Source organism: Bos taurus, chromosome 18 (assembly GCF_002263795.3).
Source record: "Bos taurus isolate L1 Dominette 01449 registration number 42190680 breed Hereford chromosome 18, ARS-UCD2.0, whole genome shotgun sequence".
In the NCBI taxonomy this organism is placed as follows: Eukaryota; Metazoa; Chordata; class Mammalia; order Artiodactyla; family Bovidae; genus Bos; species Bos taurus.
Window position 1 is genome coordinate 18,368,684 of NC_037345.1, and position 20,209 is coordinate 18,388,892.

Here is a 20,209-nt window from a genome sequence, read left to right on the forward strand (position 1 = left end):
GCCACACACAGGAGAGGAGGGGCCAGGCAGAGGCAGAGCAAAGCATGATGGTCCAAAGGTTAGGGGTCAAGGCACTAGAAGCAGCAGGGGACCAGAGGCAGGAAAAGTGGACGGGGCTTCCCAGAGGCAGGTAACCACCTGGACTGTGTCCTGAGGCAGCCGGGGTCATGCAAAGGCTTCAGGCAGCAGATCAGCCTGGTGGAACTAGCGCTGGGAAAAGACGATTCTGCTGCAAGGGGAGGATGGGACGGGGTCAGGACACTGGGTGCAGAAACAGGTCAGGACTCCGATGTTCGGGCCACCACCTGGGGCGGCGTGTGCAGTGGGGGTATGAGAATATCAGGTGCCCGACCCTCCCCCACAGCTCCAGCGACACCGCAGGGAGGGTCGCAGCGGATGAGTCTGGGTGGTGAGGTTTTTCTTAATGCTATTGTGAAAATCCATCTTCACCCCGGGAGATCAAGTGCCCTTCAAAGGCCCACGCTGGAGCTTGCCTTAATCTGGGCAGACACCATCTCGAGACTGCATGTCCAGCCTGTGTCACTTTAAAATTCTCTTTGTTTGAGCCATCTGAGAGCTGGGGGTGGTGGGGGGGCTGCCTGGCTCAGGGAATCCACAAAGGACCCAGTCGGGGTGGGGACTGAGGTCTGGGAGGCTGGCTGCAGGCCCAAGGAGAACCTGTCACTGAAGTCAGGCCCAGGAGGAAAACCTCACACAGCCCTCAGCCCTTCACTGACGGTGATGGCAGAGGATCTGTATGCCAGGCGTCAGGGAGCAGGAGGGGCACCCCCATCGCCCAGCACCGCCCACCTCGAGCCACAGTACACACGGGCCTTTCAGAGGTTTGCCCCTGTACCTTCCTCTCAGCACAGCGTGGTGGCTCTGGAGGTGTCTGAGGCCTGAAGGGTGTCCCTGAGAAGTGGCCAGGCCTAAGGGTGGCTTAAGTGAAAAAAAAGTGTTAGTCGCTCAGTCGTGTCTGACTTTTTGCAATCCCCATGGACTGCAGCCTGGCGGGCTCCTTTGTCCATGGAATTCTCCAGGCAAGAATACTGGAGTGGGTAGCCGTTCCCTTCTCCAGGGGATCTTCCTGACTCAGGGATTGAGCCCAGGTCTCCTGCACTGCAGGCAGGCTCTTTACTGTCTGAGCCACCAGGGAAGCCCAAGGGTTGCTTTAACCCACCCCAAATCTCCACCAGCCCTTCCAGCCACCAATATACAATCAGGTAAAGATGGTGTATCTGTTTTCACTGCAAGCCAAGCCCACAGCCCCAGCTTCCAGCCAGACTGCCAACCCCCAGTCTGTCTGGCTGCCCTGGTCAGTGACCTGATGCAAATCACAGACCTGGGATGGGGTCCTTGGAGCCAGACCACACCTGAGGTTTTCAGGGAGCCAGGCCCAGCCTATGGGGACCCAGTTTGTCCTGAAGTGGTGGCTGCCTGACACCTCCAACCCCTCCCACCTGCCTCCTCATAGATCCATTGTGTCCCAGCTTCAGAAGTCACAGTCTGCCCCCTTCTGGTGGCTGGAAATTCTCAGGAAGCCACCGACTGGCAGGAACTCCAGCACAGAAGATGGGGGTGAAGGTGTTAGGCTAAATTCATCTTGGCATGGCCTCCTGAGTACCCCTCGCAAGCCCTGACTGAAGGAGGCCCATCCTCCCTTCCATGACAAGAGCCACAAATGCATGCCTTTGACCTTCTCTCCAAACACCATTATGCAAGGGTCACAGGAACAGGATGGAGAGAAGGACATTCTCTATTTTGAAACTTGTGTCCCGTTACCAGGCCACGCTGCCTTCAGTGACCTATAAATACAAATGTTTAAAGGAAAATGTTTAATTACCCTGGAACAGTTAAATTCACTGTTATGTGTGTATTAAGAGCATTTGTTTGTTAAACCTATTCATATTAAGTATACAACAATAATAGAAATGTGTTTTCACGCTTCCTAATTTTTTAACATAGCGAAGTGAAAGTGAAAGTCACTCAGTCGTGTCCGACTCTTTGCGACCCATGGACTGTAAGGTCCATGGAATTCTCCAGGCCAGAATACTGGAGTGGGTAGCCTTTCCCTTCTCCAGGGGATCATCCCAACCCAGGGATCGAACCCAGGTCTCCCGCATTGCAGGTGGATTCTTTACCAACTGAGCTATCAGGGAAGCCCTTTTTAACATAAGGAAGCTTCAAAACTGGAAATGGCCTGGCCTTGCATGCTGCTCAGGACCAGATACCAACCGTGACGTGAGGATGGAGGAACTTCATCTCAAGGAGGTCTGGAGCCTGGCACAGGTTCAGAGTTGCCTCTGCATTTGCAGAGACAGCAGAGCCTAAAAGCTAAGCCAAAAGGCTCTGTCGTCAGTGGATCTGGGTTCAAGAGCAGCCTTCTCCACTGACTGGTGTGATACTGGGCAAGTGACCTCACCTCACTGTGCCTCCATTTCCCCATCTCTAAAATGGGGCTAATAACACAGCCTTCTCAATTCAATAGCAGAATGGAATATGTGAGATTGCACACATACAGTATGGAGCACAAAGCCAGTGCCCAGGGAACAGGGGGCTATCTTAGCCCTACTTGCCGGCCTCAGGAGTACTGTCACTGACACTCCGGGGCACAGCCATGACTTTCCTGCCCTGGGTAGAGGCAGCTAGAGTTCAAAGAGGCCCAAGCAAATCCCTGAATAACTGCAGTGCCATGATGCCTTCCTTCATTTTTGGACTCCAAGTCCAGTGCTCTTTCCTTGTCCCAAGCCTGCTCGTGTCCAGATTTCCAGGTGACCCTGTCTCCTGTTGGGCTGCTTTCCTTTCTCCATTCAGCTCACTAAGCACCTGGTAAATGGCAGGCAGGATGCTAGAGCCTACAGGGGTAGGAGGGCCAGACTGGCTCCAGCCCCCTGGGACTCACATTCTCCTGGAGAAGACGGATAGATGCCCAACAGCTGCACATCACGCAGGTGCTGCTCAGTGCTACCACAGGGCAGGCGCGGGCAGGTCACTGGGCTCAGAGGGCTTGACAGGTCAGCCCCAGGTATGAGTGTAGGGAGCTTGGAGGGAGACTCAGTCTAGGAAAGAGTGAAACGCGTAGACCAGATTCTTTCCTCAGATTCTGGAGTTTGTCTTTCCGGAATGAGGTCTGCTGTCTATAGCCCTCTGCACTGGATGTCCGTTAAGGCTCTTGCACTTTTAACTGACAAATGTCACTCAAACTGGATTAAATATAAAAGGGGATTCATTGGCTTATGTCACTGGAAATGCTGTGTTTTCAGCACAGTATGACCCAGGGCTTCAGACAACCTTGTCACACCCCAGTTTGTCTCCCACTTCCTGTCTATGCTCTCCTCTGTGTGGTATCTTCTTCTCAGGCAGGCTCCCAGCCTCTGCTTCGGGTGCCTGTCTCCCAATCCCAGCTCGAGGATGGCATTTGACAACCCCACCAGAAAGGGCACACTTGTGGGGGCCCAAGGAAGTTCTAACAAAAGTCCTGAGGTAGACTCTCATTGGACCAGCTGGAGAGCCAGGCTCATCCTTGGACCAATCACAGAGGCCAAGCCAGTGGCATATGCTGGTTGGTCAAGCTAAAGTCACATGACCACCTCTGCCACCCTGGAGAAGTCTGTCCTTTGGGCTGAGAGTTGGGAAAGAATAGTGCTTCAAAGGGATATCAAGACACTGTGAGCTAAAGATCACCCCAGGTGAAAACAACTGGTATTTGCTGCAAAAAAAATGGATGTTTTTGACAGCCTCAGGTGTTTTGGGGGGAGGGATATTTTGGTTTTGACTCTTTTCTGTCTGGAAGCTGCTATTTTATGCCAAACAGATACAGAGAAACTGTGGGCCTGTGGACTGGATACTTCTCTGGGCCCTGTCTTGGCTGCTAGAATAAGACCCAGCGTGGAGAGGAGCTGCCATTGATCACTCTCCAGCCCCAGAACATCAGGCTCTTGCCTCATGCAGATCTGGGCAGCCCTGACACCCACAGCTCCCCAGACAGCCGAGGTCTTAGCTCCCAGCACTGCCCCCTTTCCTGATGACCTGAGACCACCAAGCCCCAACATAGATACATCTTCTATGCCAAGAGTAGTTCAGGGCGCACTATGTTTCTAGGAAAAAGAATGATCTAAGGTACATATTGTCTTTCAAAATACTGTAAATATATTAAATTTTTATAATAATCATGCACTTTCATAGGATGATGGGTCTTTCCCTCCTCAGACCCTTCTCTCCCAACAAGATATCTCACTAGGTAGATGAGGAGCAAAGTAGGGTATAATTTTTTTAAGTGATTGTTCTGATTGTCTATGTAGAAAATCAAAAGAATTGACAAGGGGAAAAAAAAGACTTCCTGGAACCAATAAACAATTATAGCAAGATTGTAGAAAATAAGATTAATATACTAGCTAATTGCTTTCTTCTAGTGGCAATGAAGAAGTGGAATTTGAAATTAAAAACACAACACCATTTACATTAGCTATTCCCCCCAAAAGAAATTCTTTGATATGAATCTAACATAATATGTATAAGATCTATATGAAGAGATCTAGGAAACTCTGATGAAAGAAATCAAAAAAGAACTAAGTAAGTGGGGAGATGATTCCATGTTCATAGACAGAAAGACTAGTATTGTTCAGATGCCAGTTCTTCCCAACTTGGTCTACATGTTCAATACAATCTCAGTCAAATCCTAGCAAGAAATGTTGTGGATATCAACAAATTTACCCTAAAGTTTATACAAAAGTCCCAGAATACCCAACTCAGTATCAAAGGAAGAAGAATAAAATTGGAGGCCTGACACTGCTCAACTTGAAGATATACTATAAGACAACAGTAATCAAGACAGTGTTAACTGCAAAAGAATAGACACACAGGTCCACGGAACAGAATAGAGAGCCCAGAAATAGTCACATAAATGTATCCAACTGTGCTTTGATGAAGGAGCAATACAGTGAAGAAAAGACATCTTTTCAACAAATGGTTCTGGAATAACCAGATATCCACATGCAAAAAAAAAAGTTGATTGAAACACATACAGTACTCAGATCAAGATCTTCCTTATACCATTCACAAAAATTAACTCAAAATGGAGCACAGACTTAAATGTAAAATGCAGACCATAAAACTTCCAGAGGAAAACATAAGAGAAAATCTTAGTGACCTTGGGTACGGCAATGATTTTTTAGATTACAACACCAATTCATGGAAGAAATAATTCACAAACTGAATTCACTAAAAACTTATGCTCTAAAAAAGACAATGTTATGTGAATAAGAAAACAAGCCACAGAGTGGGAGAAATATTTGTAAATGACACAGCCAATAAAGGACTGTTATCTAATATATACAAAAAACTCTTAAAACTCAAAGACAAGAAAACAAACAACTCAATTGAAAAATGAGCCGAGGAACTTAGCAGACACCTCACTGAAAAAAATATACAAATGGGAAATAAATATATGAAAAGGTATCTATCAAATGTCCTGGTTTTAAACTGTATTACAAAGTTATAGAAGTCAAATCAGTGTGGTACTTCCATAAAAGCAGACATATAGACATTATATGCCTATAAAATGTCTTTTAGACATTTAGACATATAGACATTATATGTCCAGTCTGATGGAATAGACTTTGGAACCCCAAAATAATTCCATGCACATAATGATATTTGACAAAGGAACCAAGAATAATCAATGGAAAAAGGATGGTCTCTTCAATAAATGGTGTTTAGAAAACTGGGTGTTGGGGTGCCATCGCCTTCTCCAAGAAAACTGGATAGTCACATGCAAAAAGAAAGAAATCAGACTCATGTATTATATCCTTCACAAAAAATTAACTCAGAATGGATTAAAGACTTGTAGACTATGTAAGACCTAAACTCTTAAAATTCCTAGAAGGAAACATAGAGAAAAAAAATGCTTTGTAAGTGGGTAAAAAATCTATCTGCAACCTAGGACACATGAGAGATGTGGGTTTGATCCCTTGGTTGGGAAGATCCCCTGTAGAAGGAAACGACAACCCACTCCTTTATGCTTGCCTGAAAAATCCCATGGACAGAGGAGCCTGGCAAGCTACAGTCCACAGGGCCACAAAGAGTCAGACACGACTGAGCAACTGAGCACAACACAGCAGCCTTATTGTGGTGATCATTTCACAATACACACATGTATCATATCATCACATTGTTTATATTAAATTTACACACGTTATCTATCAATTGTATCTCATTAAATCTGGGGGAAAAGAAAGATGCTGTACATCATATGTCATCATATGATGAGAAATAAACCAATGAGATAACAGAACACTGGTTGGAATGGCCAAAAAACAGTGTGGAACAGGAACTCCCATTCATTGCTGGTGGAAATATAAAGTGGGATAAAAAACCATGCACAAATACTTCTATTTGTATTTGCCAAAACTTGAAGCAACCAAAATGTCCTTCAGCAGGTAAATGAACAAATCAACATCCAATGGAATATTATTTAGCAATAATAAGAAATGAGCTATCAAACCATGGAAAGACATGAAGGAAACTTAATAGATATGACTGGGTGAAAGAGATTAATCTGAAAAGACTATACATATTATATGATTACAATGATATGACATTGTAGAAAAAGCAAAACCATGGAGACAATAAAAGGATTAAGGGGTACCAGGAGGGAGGGATGAACAGGCTTAGCACAGGTGACTTTTAGGGCAGTGGTAATATATTCTAATATCCTATAGAATAATAATATTCTATATTGGTGGATACATGTCGTAACACATTTGTCCAAACTCATATAATCTACAACACCAAGAGTGAACCGTAATGTGAACGATGGACTTTGGGTGATAATTGGATGTCCTTGTAGGTCTATTAACTAACAAATGTACCACTCTGGTTCAGGATTTTGATAGAGGATGGGCTGTATTATGTCGGGGCAGGGGGTATGTGGGGAATGTACCTTCTGCTCAATTTTGCTAGGAAGCTAAAACTGCTCTGAAAAATAAAGTCTATTAAACAACAACAACCATCATTTGTGGAATCTATCCCGGTTCTGGAATTTGACTGGGCTCCACTAGGCAGTTCTCCTACAGAGAACTACTCTGTAGTCCCCTGTTCGGCGGCAGTCAGATAGGGATTGGGGCCAGAGTCACCGCCCCAGCTTCTTCACTCACGTTTGATGCCTCAGGTTCGCTGGGACTTCAGCAGGTGCTGTCAGCCCACACATCTCAATGTGGCCTCTGCACACGTCCTGGGCTTTCTTGAAGCACGGCAGCTGGGTTCCGTGTGTAAATAGGCCAGACAGGGAGGGAAGAAGGACAGTATGGAAGCTGGTGGAAGCTTCGTGACCTACCTCCAGAAGGCACGGAGAGTGTCCAGGTCATGTTAAAGAGAGCACAGAGGATGGGAGACAGTCATGGCTTTCTTTAGAAAACACAGTCTGTCCCACTGACCTGCCTTCTGGTGTGGCCGAGGCCAAGGTGCCAGCTGGGACGTGGTCCTGGGTTTGTTTCCCATCTCTTCCCGGGGGCTGTGCAACCCCTGTCTTCCTGACTCGGGCCCAGGTGCTTCAGGTCATTAGCCCTGCTCCCCAGGAACACCCCAAGGACAGCAGGATGAATTCCCCTTTCCAGATGTGAAAACTGGAGCATGCCCTGGGTCTCACCACTCGGGCTGTGTGCTGCAGAGGAAAGCTGGGTGCCTGAGCCCGAGGCCTCCACTTCTGGGCTGCTCTTTGCCTCATTTACTCTGAGCAGAAGCTGGCCACCCACAAGACCCCTTGACCCCCCAGCACTACTTCCCCTGGCCCATGTACCCCCTTCAGTCTTCCCTGAGCTCTCCAATATCCTCGCTCGGTCTGCATCCAGGGCCCGGTACCCTCAGCCCCTTGCTCAGAGCCGGGGAGGTCGCATTGAGGTTAGTTTATGGTCTCCCTCTCATGCCGTGAGTTCACCTCAGTTCATGTGTGGAGGTCCTGTGGTCCTCCCACCTCCTCACAGTCGGCTGCTATGTCCCCCCAAAGGCTCCTCTGCGATGATGACGGGTCGCCAGGCCCATGATACGTGGTAAGCCTGTGGTAGCCATCTGCAGGTCGCCATGTCCTCACGCTGGACTAACTTCAGGGGACAAGGACAGGTCCTGTTTCCTTATGCATCCCCTGGCACGCAGGGGCACTCATCTACTGAATGAACGAACTAATGAATGAATGGAAAAGATCTCAGAAGTGAAAAGCCAGTCTGCCTACCAAGGGAGCTCAGAGTTGCTGCCACATCTCCAACAGATCCTTCCAGTTGGGTCCAAACCTGCCTCTGCCTCCTTCAAGGCTTAAAATTTTGGACCTGGTGGAGCTGCCTCCCTCCCCTCCCCTCCTCGTTTCCCCCTTCCTCACCCCCATTTCCGTCCCCACTTGGGCACAGTGCAGCCACATGCTGGTCAAGTGGAAGTCACCTTGTAGCTTGGATTCTGAAAGTTTGCATTTGTTCCTTAGGCATGCATAGAACGAGTACTTTAAAATATAAAAAGAAAAAAAAATGACAGGATGAAATTTACCCATATCACTCTGAGATAATTACTATGAACATTTCTCTATGTTTTTCTTTCAACACTTTCCAAAGCATGCATATTTTCCACAGTGGAAATCATACTGTCTATGAACATTGCAACCTTTCTTTTCAAATCCTATCATTAAGTTTTCCTCAATAAATTCCATTTTAACCTGTATTTTAGTGGCTGCATAATATTCCATCTTATGAAAAAGCCACAATTTAAGCTATTCTTTCAGAGCTGGTCATTTGTTTGTTTCTCACTTTTTCACATGATGCTGTGAGGAAGTTATGGGCTTTAGCAGTCTTTGCCCATCCACCATTCACCCTTCTTTTGGCAGGAGCACCGCCAAGTATTCCCCAGGAAGCCCCTCCTTCCTCAGAATACGGTCCAGGTGGAGACAGCCTTATTCCCCAGCTCTGGGAGAGGGCACGTGACCAAGGCTCAACCAATCAGCTTCTGTCATCCCTCTGGCAACAGGGCTGGTCTAGGACAAGTATGTAGCCAGTCAGAATCAGAGACTCAATTCTAGGACAGATGTGACCTCTGTGAAGAGACAGGTCTTCTGGTCTTGTCCTCTGGTGTCCTGGTATGTTAAGATGAAAGCCTGGGGCTGCTGGTATGTGTCTTGCCACCAAGGAAATAGCGAAGAGCAGCAAGTCATCCCATAGATCCAACTACGCCTAATGCTGAACTCCTTGACTTTTTTTTTTTAACTTTCTATTTTGTATTGGTGGTAGAGCTGCTTAACACACAATATTGTGATCGTTTCAGGTGAACAGTGAAGAGACTCAACCATACCTATACATGTATCCATCCTCCCCCAAACTCCCCTCCCATCCACGCCGCATAACATTGAGCAGAGTTGCACGTGCTATACAGTAGGACTTTGTTGGTTATCCATTTTAAACAAAGCCGTGTGTACATGTCTATCCCAAACTCCCCAGCGATCCCTTCCCATTCTTGAAGCCTGTGAGACTGTTTCTGTTTCATAAGTAATGAATTCCTCGACTTTTTATATGACATGAGCTAATACATTCCCGTGTTTGCTTCATTCAGTTTGAATCAGGTTTCCGACCTTAAGTCCTATTACCAGTTTATCAGACACATTTTCATCGACAGCGCAAATTCTTCTTTTCCTTAAAAGACAGACCCAAAAGTAGAAATTGTGGATCAAAGTAGAATGTTTTTAAAGCTGCTAATATGTCCTAATAGGAAGTCTATGACTATCGATCCTCCCTTACCAGGTAGGGCGAGATGCCGCACTGGTCTCCCAGCATGCCCCCTGTGTGTTTGGAAACAAAACCAGGCTGAACACTGCTGCTGAAAGAGGCTCTGGCAAAAAAAAATAAAATAAAAAACTCAGTGTCCAACTCCCCAGTATGCAGGTGATGATGCAGTGTAGACAAACACGTGGGGCTGGGAGAGGAGGGAGCAGGCAGTCCTGGGGGCTGCTTCCAGGTGGATGCTGAAGCAATGCCTGTATCATGGGTGGAGTAAGAGAGACTTGAAAGGCAGGCAGGGTAAACACCAGGAAGTGACGGTCCCCCAAACTACTCACCAAGTCACTCTGTGCTACAGCCACAACTTGCAGCCTTGCAACGTGGTTACTTCTCCCCTGCTAACCCCTCCTGCTTGAGTTTTCAGAGTGGTCCAGACTCCTTTTCTCCCTGGAATGGAAAGCCTCAGATGGATTCTCAATGAGCAGGGACATTTATTTCTAGGGAAATTCTAGATTCAGTAGTCATTCAGCCACATTCATCTGGAAGGAAAGGATGCCAGGAAAGGTTGAAACGTGATTCAGGACCATCTGAACTACCCGCAAGAATCAGGGGAAGGCTGAGCCTGCCCACTTCTGTGTCCATTTTGAAAAGAAAAGCCTGGGACATGGGATGCCCGCTGCTTCCCCAGCCCCATGGCTGGCAGCAGGTGGCTTCTTCCTGGTGTGCCACCATTCAGCAGATGCCTGTCAGTTTTATAACTGCACTCTTGCCTCAAAAGATGGGCCATGAGCCCCACAAAAATCCTTTTGCTGGTTACTGTGTGCCCCCTGCACACAGCCTGCTCTGTGCCAGCAGTGAACACACTGCACTGTCTGGATTTCCAACTGCCCAACCAACATTCCTGGGTGGTGTAGTGTGGAGCACATATGTGGGGGCTGGGTCGGGGGGCCCGGGCCACTTCTGGCTCTGGCAGGGGCTGCCTCCCTCTGTTCAAGGCCACAGCTCCCAGCCACCCCTCTCCCTTGTCTCCTCCTTTTCCTGAGCTCCACTAACTCCTCTGCCTCTCCAGGTCCCTCCCAGCCCAGTGGTGGCAACATCTTCACATTTTTCATGATACCCGTGAACCTCACCATCCTTTGCTGATTCTCACACCTCTGGAACTGTCCCCTCGTTCATCTCTCTTCAGTTAAAACCCTCTGAACATGCCATGTGTGTCCTGACATCAAATGTGCCAGGATTCTCACAAGCAGAAGTCATAGTCTTAATCAGCTTGCCAAAGCAGGGGACACTGGTTCGATTCCTGGTCCGGGAAGATTCCACATGCCTGGGAGCAACTAAGCCCATGCACAGCAACCACTGAACCTGCATGCTACAGCTACTGAAGCCCGTGTGCCTAGAGCCTGTGCTCCACAGCAAGAGAAGCCACCGCAATGAGAAGCTCATGCACCACGACGAAGAGTAATCCCCACTTACCGCAGCTAGAGAGAGCCGGCTCACAGCAACGAAGCCCCAGCACAACCAAAAATAAGTCAGAGTCTTAGAGATGATGTAAACCTTACTCGTGGCTCAAATGGGAAAATCGAAAACCAGAAGGAAAGGGACTGACCCTCAGACACACAGGAGAGCTTACAGGCAAAGCCAAAGTGAGACATGAGCCTGGGACGCCCCCCCAGGGTCCCCCACTCATGGGGGTCACACAGCAGGGTTTGCAGTTTGGTTACTTATGAACTGTGTGGTCTTGCCCAAGTGACTGAACCTCTATGAAGAGATAACATGTTCCCACTTCAGAGGGCAACTGGGATGATGAAATGAAATGACATGCATGAGCACTTAATGCAGTTTATACACATGCCTAGGAACCGTCACCGACTCACGAGTATGGTATTAAGGTCTGTCGGTAGCAGGGTGAGAGCGACCAGCATGGGCTGCCTCTCTTGGCAATACAACGGATGACTTAAAAAACCAAATAGATAAGCAGAACAATGGAGATGCATAAACCAGGCAGCTTGCTGCTGTGGAAAAACAGCACAGGCTCTGAGAAGGCCTTCCTCCCCTCTCCTCTTCCAGATCTCTCCATGACTATGAACTCTACAAGGTCAGAGAGCACTGTTCGGGCAGAGCCTGAGTGCCCTCACTGAGGGACTTCACATATGCATGCTAGCTCCTCTTTGAAGGTACTACATGGAAATGTATATACTTAAAAGTTAGCACCCCTGTCAACCCCACCTCTAGGAATTTATTACCCGGAAGACCAGCAAGAGTACAAGACTGGAGAAAACATACAGACACACAAAGGCACATTCTTATAATGAAATACAGCACAACCACCAACAACAGTAACTGGATCCACTTTAATTCGCATGCAGAGTCACTTGTCAAGTGAATAACTAGATGATGAAATAACAGCAAGCACTTGTTCTGTGCCAGGGGCTATTCTGAGCTCTTGACCCAGAGCAATTCATTTCACTTTTTTGTTACAACTTTATGAGGTGGGCACTTTTACTGTTCCCATCTTGTAAAGGAGGAAACTGAGGTGAGGCGAGCTAAAGTGACTCAGCAAGATCACACTGCTGATACGTGGTGGAACCGGACTCAGATCCCAGGTAGTGAGGCTCCAGAGGCCCATTTTTTCACTTGCTTCCCAGTGTGAGTGACATGATGCCGTCCACATCAGAGCAGAAAGGACCTGTAAAGGATACTTAGCTATTCACACTGATTACGGGATTAAGTGCTAATTTTCCACATGAATGACACTTACTAAATTTATCTATTCTTCTTTTGGTGTTTACAAAATATCTACTCTCTTTGGTTGACTCAAGAATTCTATTTCTCAGAACTTATCCTCAGGAAATTATAAAAAAGATGCCAACAAAGATGCATCAATAAAGATGTTTATCACAAGATAATTAGAACAACAGAAAATTAAAACCAAGGTAAATAAATGTCCAACAAGGGATTGGTTAAATAAAATGTTCTACCTACATACAGTAAAGCAATAAATACTGACCTGGTGAGATCTTTATGCTCTACTGAGAAATGAATGACTCAGTAAGCCACATTTGTAAAATAAAGCCATAAATGTGCGGAAGGAAAGTGTGGACGGGAACATAAGAAAGAGGCGCTGGCAACCACCTCAGGGCTTGAAATCATACTTTTTTATTTGTGATCTTTCTGAATCTTCCAACTTTCCTGCCTTGAGTGTATATCACTCCTATGCTAGTAAGAAATGTTATTTTTATAAAATGGTTGTCACTCTCACCCTGCTCAAGTATCAAATCTGAGACAACAGAATCCCCCGGGGGTTACAGTTCCCTGCATTGTAATTCTCAGGAGAGATGGTGCAGGGCTCCACTAGCAAAAACTCCCATGAAATGAATCTCTACCTAACAGCCAGCCTCTGCCAGAGGAGTATTAGGGAACAGTCAAGATGCAGAGAGCCAGTAAGATGCCTTCTTAAGGGAGCCGCTCCTTGTCTCTCCTGCCGCCGGCACGCGAGGCAGGCAGCCCCCTGTTTGTCGGACAGACAGTGCGGGGAGTGTAAAAGGTCAATCAAATAAGGATGTGCAATTCAAACATTTACTTTTCAAACATCTTCAGAAAGTTTATCATACACAAACAAGCACAGGAGAGAGAAGAGGGCTCAAGTTCAAGACAATTCATTTGCCCAGCGGCCCCGGGGAACATGAGCATCATAGAGTGAGTGGGCCACAGAGGCGGCGGGGGCGGTTCCCCTTGGCAGCCAAATAGCATGGCTGGCCGGACAGACTCGGAGGCTTTGGGGGCTTGCCCATGAAAAGTACTGTGGAGGGACGTCCCTGGTGGCGCAGCGGATAAGAATCTGCCTGCCAATGCAGGAGACACGGGTTCGATCCCTGCTCAGGGAACATCCCGCATGCCGGGGAGCAATTAGACTCCAGCACCACAAGTACTGAGACTGCCTGCCTAGCACCTCTGTTCTGCAACAAGAGACGCTACCACAATGAAAAGCCTGCACCCCACTCCCTGCAACTTCAGAAAGTCCTCGCAAAAGCAAAGAAGGCCCGGTAGGGCCAAAAACTGAAAAAAAAAAGGAAAAAACAAAAAAGTACTGTGAATCAGAGTAACCAGAGACATCACAGGAAAGGTTACGATGCCAAGTGAGCACAAGAGTAGCCTACAGTGAGAAAATAATTCAAGAAAAATTTCAGAACCGTCTGTAAGGAACTTATTCGGTGTCCTCCAACAAACACCCTGATGCTATAGCCAAGTGAGGCAGATTTTAAGGAAAACGGCAAAATAGTATGCCTGCAATGCTTCTTGGGAATCTTAATGGACAGTTTTGATTTTTTTGTTTTTTACAAAACATTTACCCAGGAGGGAAGAAAACTACCCTCGATCTCAGTCTGGAGCAGAGAAATAAGGAAATGTTAGTTGAGTATCTAGCATACATGTGACAGGACGCCAGACAATCACTCAGAGCAGCAAGTCTCCCAGCTCCTTAGGACGCATGATGAAATATATTGCAAAAAGAGAGCTCAAAGGCTCCTGGGCTTAAGTGAAATCCTGTGTTCTGCAACAAGGTTCTGTTGGGCCTGCCGGGCCTTCTTTGCCTTTGCGAGGACTCTCTGTAGTTGCGGCGAGTGGGGTGCAGGCTTCTCATTGTGGTAGCTTCTCTTGCTGCAGAACACACGTGCTAGAACCTGTGTGTGCAGAACACAGTTGTCACAGCTGTGACAAGTGTGTATTAGGCACCTGTTGGGTTCCAGGCACAAAAAGGCAGAGGGCACAGTCCTGTCAGCTGGGGGCTCATAGTCACTGTGCCGGGGAGGCTGACAGGTAGACCCTGGGTAGCATCTATGAGATAAACGTCGTCACTGAGGGACAGAAACTAGAGAGGAAAGGTCACCTCAGGCAAAGTCTGAGAAGGCTTCCAGGAGGATAGGAAACTGAGCTGAGTCTGAGAAGGTGAAAGGAGTTCAGTGGGCACCCTAAGGACGGGGATCAGGGAGGAAGCCATAGCACAGGACTCACATGGGCAGAGGTAAGACCTGAGGCTCGAGAGATGAACAGGAGCCTGACGTTGGAGGTCCCTGGAAGCTGGATGGAGGAGGACGTGCCCAGTCCATGGCCCAGTGCTTCTCAAAGCGGCAAACTCTCTCTCTCTAGCACACACAGGGTATGAGAAACACACTGCAAGCACAATTAAAACCCCATCACTTTGGGTGCTCTGTCACCAAAGGAAACTAAACAGAAATGCAGGCCCTGGAGTCACCCAACAGGATCAGTGAAAAGCAGTGATTCGATAATCCAGTGTAAGCTTACATTTTAAACGTCTTGAAGGTTATCACTAAAACTGAAACACAAGATCGAAATATCCTTGTGGAATTCACCGTCACCTTGATACAATTTTGAAGACTCCCAGGGGTCTGTGTCCCTACTCTGAAAACACTCCTGTAGGCAAAGAGAGGTTTTAAGTATGTATTTGGGGTGCAGAAGAGCACAAAGGTGACTGAATTAGATTTACACAGTCTCCACAGTCTCAGTGTTACAGAAAATGACGCTAAGTGTTATATAAGATGTTAAGTGTTCTAGAAAATGATGCTGACACAAGTCAGGAGAGTCTGGCCTGAGGGCACCAGTGAAGGGATAGCTGCAGGGGTCAGGCAAACAGTGATGCAGACCTGCGAGGCAATAAGGATGAGAAAGAGAAAAGGCCCTTCCTGGACATCCTCTACGCTCAAGGCCAGGAGCTCCAAGCTTTAGAGACCCTCAGGAGAATGGGGTCCTACCCTCCTAGAACTTGGAGCCTACTTGGAGACTCAAGAGATGAGTCTTACCAAAGAATAGATTTAATACTAATAAATCATTCAAAAAACAACCTAAATGGTCATCAGTGGGCAAATGGATAAAAAAAAAAAAGTAGTAGATACACAGGGTTTCCCTGGTGGCTCAGATGGTAAAGAATCTGCCTGAAATGTGGGAGATCCAGGTTCAGTCCCTGGGTTGAGAAGATCCCCTGGAGAAGGGAATGGCTTCCCACTTCAGTATTCCTGCCTGGAGAATTCCATGGACATAGGAGACACATACACAAAGAAAACGTGTGTATAGCTCCTCTGGGTACCAACTCTATTGCGCTGTGCACTGCCGTGCGTTTAACCCAGGCTTGGAGGAGGAGGAGAAAATCCCCCCAGATCCGGGCAGGTTTCTCTGCCTTTTGGGCCCTGCACAACTGTTAGCCTGGTGGAAAAGCGCAAATTGCTCCTGCTTTCCCAGCAGGTTGGTCCTGCTTTTTCTTGCAGCCTCAGCAGAATTTTGAGCTTGAGCTGAAGCGTCTCACTTGGATGTGCACGCACCCCACTTGGGCACGTCTGGATCAGAGAATTAATTCCAGCTGCATCATGAGCAGTGTTTGGGGTGCTGGCTGCGTAGCTGCTGGGATAGTCATCAGGGCCAGTGCCTGGTACTGTGTCTACAAATATGCCAGGGGATGAAACCATATGATGAAGAAGAGACTGGCTAAACCCAAAACCAGGGCTGTGGCCGAGACTGGAGCCAGGGCTAGAGCTGGACTAAGGGCTGGATTCACAATTGACCTTGGGCCAGGATTCAGTCCTCCAACCCCAGTCCGCACTGGGGCAGAGGAAAGGGCTCAGGATGAATCCTCTGCTCTGGACACTGCTGGAGTTGAAGCAGTGGTCCCAGCTGCATCCAGTGCCGAGACCCAGAGCGGGGCAGGAAATAAGGGCCAGGAGACAGAAGGGGCTTGGGTGGGGCTTAAAGCTGAATCAGTAGCCACAATGGCTTTTGCAGTGGCACCACCTCTCTGGGAGGCAAAGGCTCCCTCAGCTGCGAAGGCTCCCGCAATGGTTGGGGCTCCTAAATTAGCAGAAGCCCCTGGCACAGCGGAGGCTCCCAGGGCACCAGTGGTGCCTCATGTGGTGCCCATTCCTACTGAGGCATCACAACCTACAGAGCCAGTGGAGGCTTCCATACCAGCAATGCCTACTGGGACAGCAGCGACTTTAGGGGTAGTAGCGCTTTCTGGGACTGCAGAGGCTCCTGGGCCTTCAGGGTCCTCTAGAACAGTGGTAGCCACTAAGAAAGCAACCCCCGGGGTTCATACTGGGGCTATACCTAAGGCCGGGTCAGCTACTGGAGCTGTACCCAAAAGTGGAGCTAAGGGTGTAACCAGGTCCCGGACTGGAGGCAAGGGCAAAGGCAAGAAAAATAAGGTTGAAGTAGATGAACTGGGGCTGGGCTTCCGGCCCAGAGATGGGGCTGCAGCAGCCGCGGCAGCGTCTGCTAATGGGGGCCAGGCTTGCCTGGCAGAGGTTCCTGATTCTGAGGAAGGAGAGTCTGGATGGACAGACACAGAATCGGAATCAGACTCTGAGCCTGAGACCCAGCAGAAAGGGAAAGGGAGGAGACCTGTTCCCATGCAGAAGCGCCCCTTTCCTTATGAAATTGATGAGATTCTGGGTGTCCGAGATCTCAGGAAAGTCCTTGCTTTGCTTCAGAAGTCGGATGATCCTTTCATCCAACAGGTAGCTTTGCTCACTCTGAGCAATAATGCCGATTATTCATGCAACCAAGACACAATTCGCAAGTTGGGAGGCCTCCCAATTATTGCCAACATGATCAACAAAACTGACCCTCACATTAAGGAAAAAGCCTTAATGGCCATGAATAACCTGAGTGAGAATTATGAAAATCAGGGCCGGTTTCAGGTATACATGAATAAAGTGATGGATGACATCATGGCCTCTAACCTGAACTCAGCAGTACAGGTAGTTGGATTAAAATTTTTAACAAACATGACTATTACTAATGACTACCAGCACCTGCTTGTCAATTCTATTGCAAATTTTTCCGTTTGTTATCTCAGAGAGGTGGAAAAATCAAGGTTGAGATTTTGAAAATACTGTAGAATTTTGCTGAAAATCCAGATATGTTAAAAAAAAATTACTCAGTAGCCAAGTGCCATCATCATTTAGTTCTCTCTACAATTCTTATGTGGAATCAGAAATTCTTATTAATGCCCTGACTCTATTTGAGATCATCTATGACAATCTCAGGGCAGAAGTATTCAACTACAGAGAATTCAATAAAGGCTCCCATTTTCACTTATGTACTGCATCTGGAGTGTGCGTTAAGAAAATTCGAGCCTTAGCAGATCACGATGACCTCTTGGTGAAAGTGAAAGTTGTAAAACTAGTAGACAAATTTTGATTGTCTGTGCTCTTGAAAACTTGAAGAAATGTCTGGTTTTGCAGTCTGGGAGCAATGAAAATTGAAAGTTACTGCTTTTCACCCTCTCATATAGTAAAGGGATCCTTTCAGCTGCCAGTTTTGAATAATGTATCAATCAGAGTGATGTTATCTGCGACTATCTCCAGTTTTAAGCTGAACCATTTTATGAATACCAAATAAATAGTCCTCTTGTCCCGAAAACACATTTGTGACTTTAATCGTGCTGCTTGAATAGGAATATTTTTACTGATTCCTCTGTGTGAATTGATAGTGAACCTGTTCATCATGAATAGCCTATACTTCTATCATCTGTTTTGACTTGAATTTATTCACCAAAGACTTCATTTGTGTATCATTAATAAAATTGTATGTTTCAATTGAAAAAAAAAAAAGAAAACGTGTGTATAATATATATATATATACATACACACATGCACACACATATATATACACACACATTTCTTTCCCTTTGAAAAGCAGGAAATCTTGCCATTTGCTACCACATGCATGAACTTGCTAAGTAAAATAAGTCAGATACATAAGAATATACTTATTGGGAAATCTAAAACAGTCATATTTGTGGAAGTAGAAAGCAGAACGTTGGTTACCAGGGGCCATGGGATGTGGGGGATCAGGGAGATGCTGGTCAAAAGGTACGTCCTTTCATTTATGCAGGGTGAAGAATTCCTGAAGTTCTCCTGCACAGCATAGTGCCTATACCTAATACTGTATTGTATGCTTACTTTAAAAAGTTTAAGAGCGTAGATCTTATGTTTCATGCTCACATTAAAAGGGGAAAAAGAGGGAAGGAGGAAACTTCTAGAGTTAATGAATAAGTTCAGAGTATTATGTATGGTGATGGTTTCATGGGTGTATACTTATCTTCAAACTCATTAAAACATATACATTATTTTTTTTCTTTTGCATATTTTTTCATCAGAACCCATTATAAAATATACATGTCTCTCCAAAGGCTACTTTTGCCATCCAGCTGGACTTTTTCCTTATTTTCACTTTGTTCAATATTTTTTCACTGAATTACAATAAAAATATAATTTACCTCTAATTTAAAAAATAAATCAGGAAAGAGTGAGGAGATATTAGGAGTACTCTTTATTTCTTTTTGGTTTCTTAACACAAAACAGCTTTTTTTATATAAATCAATCATACCTCAATACACACATGCACAAATGAAGAAATCAATAAAAATATGGAATTCCCTGGCATTTCAGTGGTTGAAACTCCACACTTTCACTGCAGGGGGCCCGGGTTCGATCCCTGGTCAGGGAACAAAGACCCCACATGCTGTGGCCAAATAAATAAACATGAACAAAACTTTAAAAGTCCATCAGAAAAAGTAGGATTCTATTAAGGGCAGATGTAGTCCAGGTGACTAACCCCCACAGGAAAGACTTCAAGGCAAGATGGAACTTAAGACTTTAAAGCAAGAGGAGCAAACCATCCATTCCACATCCCAGGAACACACCATCCATGGGATGTGGTGGAAAACAAAGGGATGAGTTCTGCCTGGCGAGGCAAGGGGCTGCTGGTGGTGGGAGGAGAGACCTCCCTGGGGCTGGCACAACTACCGCCAGCTCACAAACCCAGAGCCTGAGCAGGGCTACAGGCTTCCATGGTCTCTTCTACCACCAGGGTCCAAGAGATAGCAACATCGTGGACCCTGTACAAATTTTCCGAATCTCAGTCATTGATATATGACTGTCCCCATTTTTGTGGGTTCCTTGTATCTCTTGTACTGTTATTTACTTCCTATTTTTCTTTAAATTGACTCCCTTGTTAATTTTAAATAAATTTATTTTAAAGGGAAACTTTACATGACCACAAGTGGAAAGCCAGTGTCACTCACTAGAAAAGGAAAGTACCTGGAAGACTAAGTATCCATTCAGTTCAGTTCAGTCGCTCAGTCGTGTCGGACTCTGTGCGACCCCATAGACGGCAGCTCACCAGGCTCTGCCATCCTTGGGATTCTCCAGGCAAGAACACTGGAGTGGGTTGCCATTTCCTTCTCCAATGCAGGAAAGTGAAAAGTGAAAGTGAAGTCGCTCAGTCGTGTCCGACTCTTCGTGACCCCATGGACTGCAGCCTACCAGGCTCCTCTATCCATGGGATTTTCCATCACCAACTCCTAGAGTTCACTCAAACTCACGTCCATTGAGTCAGTGATGCCATCCAGCCATCTCATCCTCTGTCGTCCCCTTCTCCTCCTGCCCCCA

At 46.6% G+C, this 20,209-nt stretch overlaps 1 pseudogene; it reads left to right on the forward strand.

Moving 5' to 3' along the window:
- The first annotated feature begins 16,108 nt into the window (after positions 1-16,108).
- On the forward strand, positions 16,109-17,954 carry LOC786252 (armadillo repeat-containing X-linked protein 2-like; annotated as a pseudogene).
- The last annotated feature ends 2,255 nt before the right edge of the window (positions 17,955-20,209 follow it).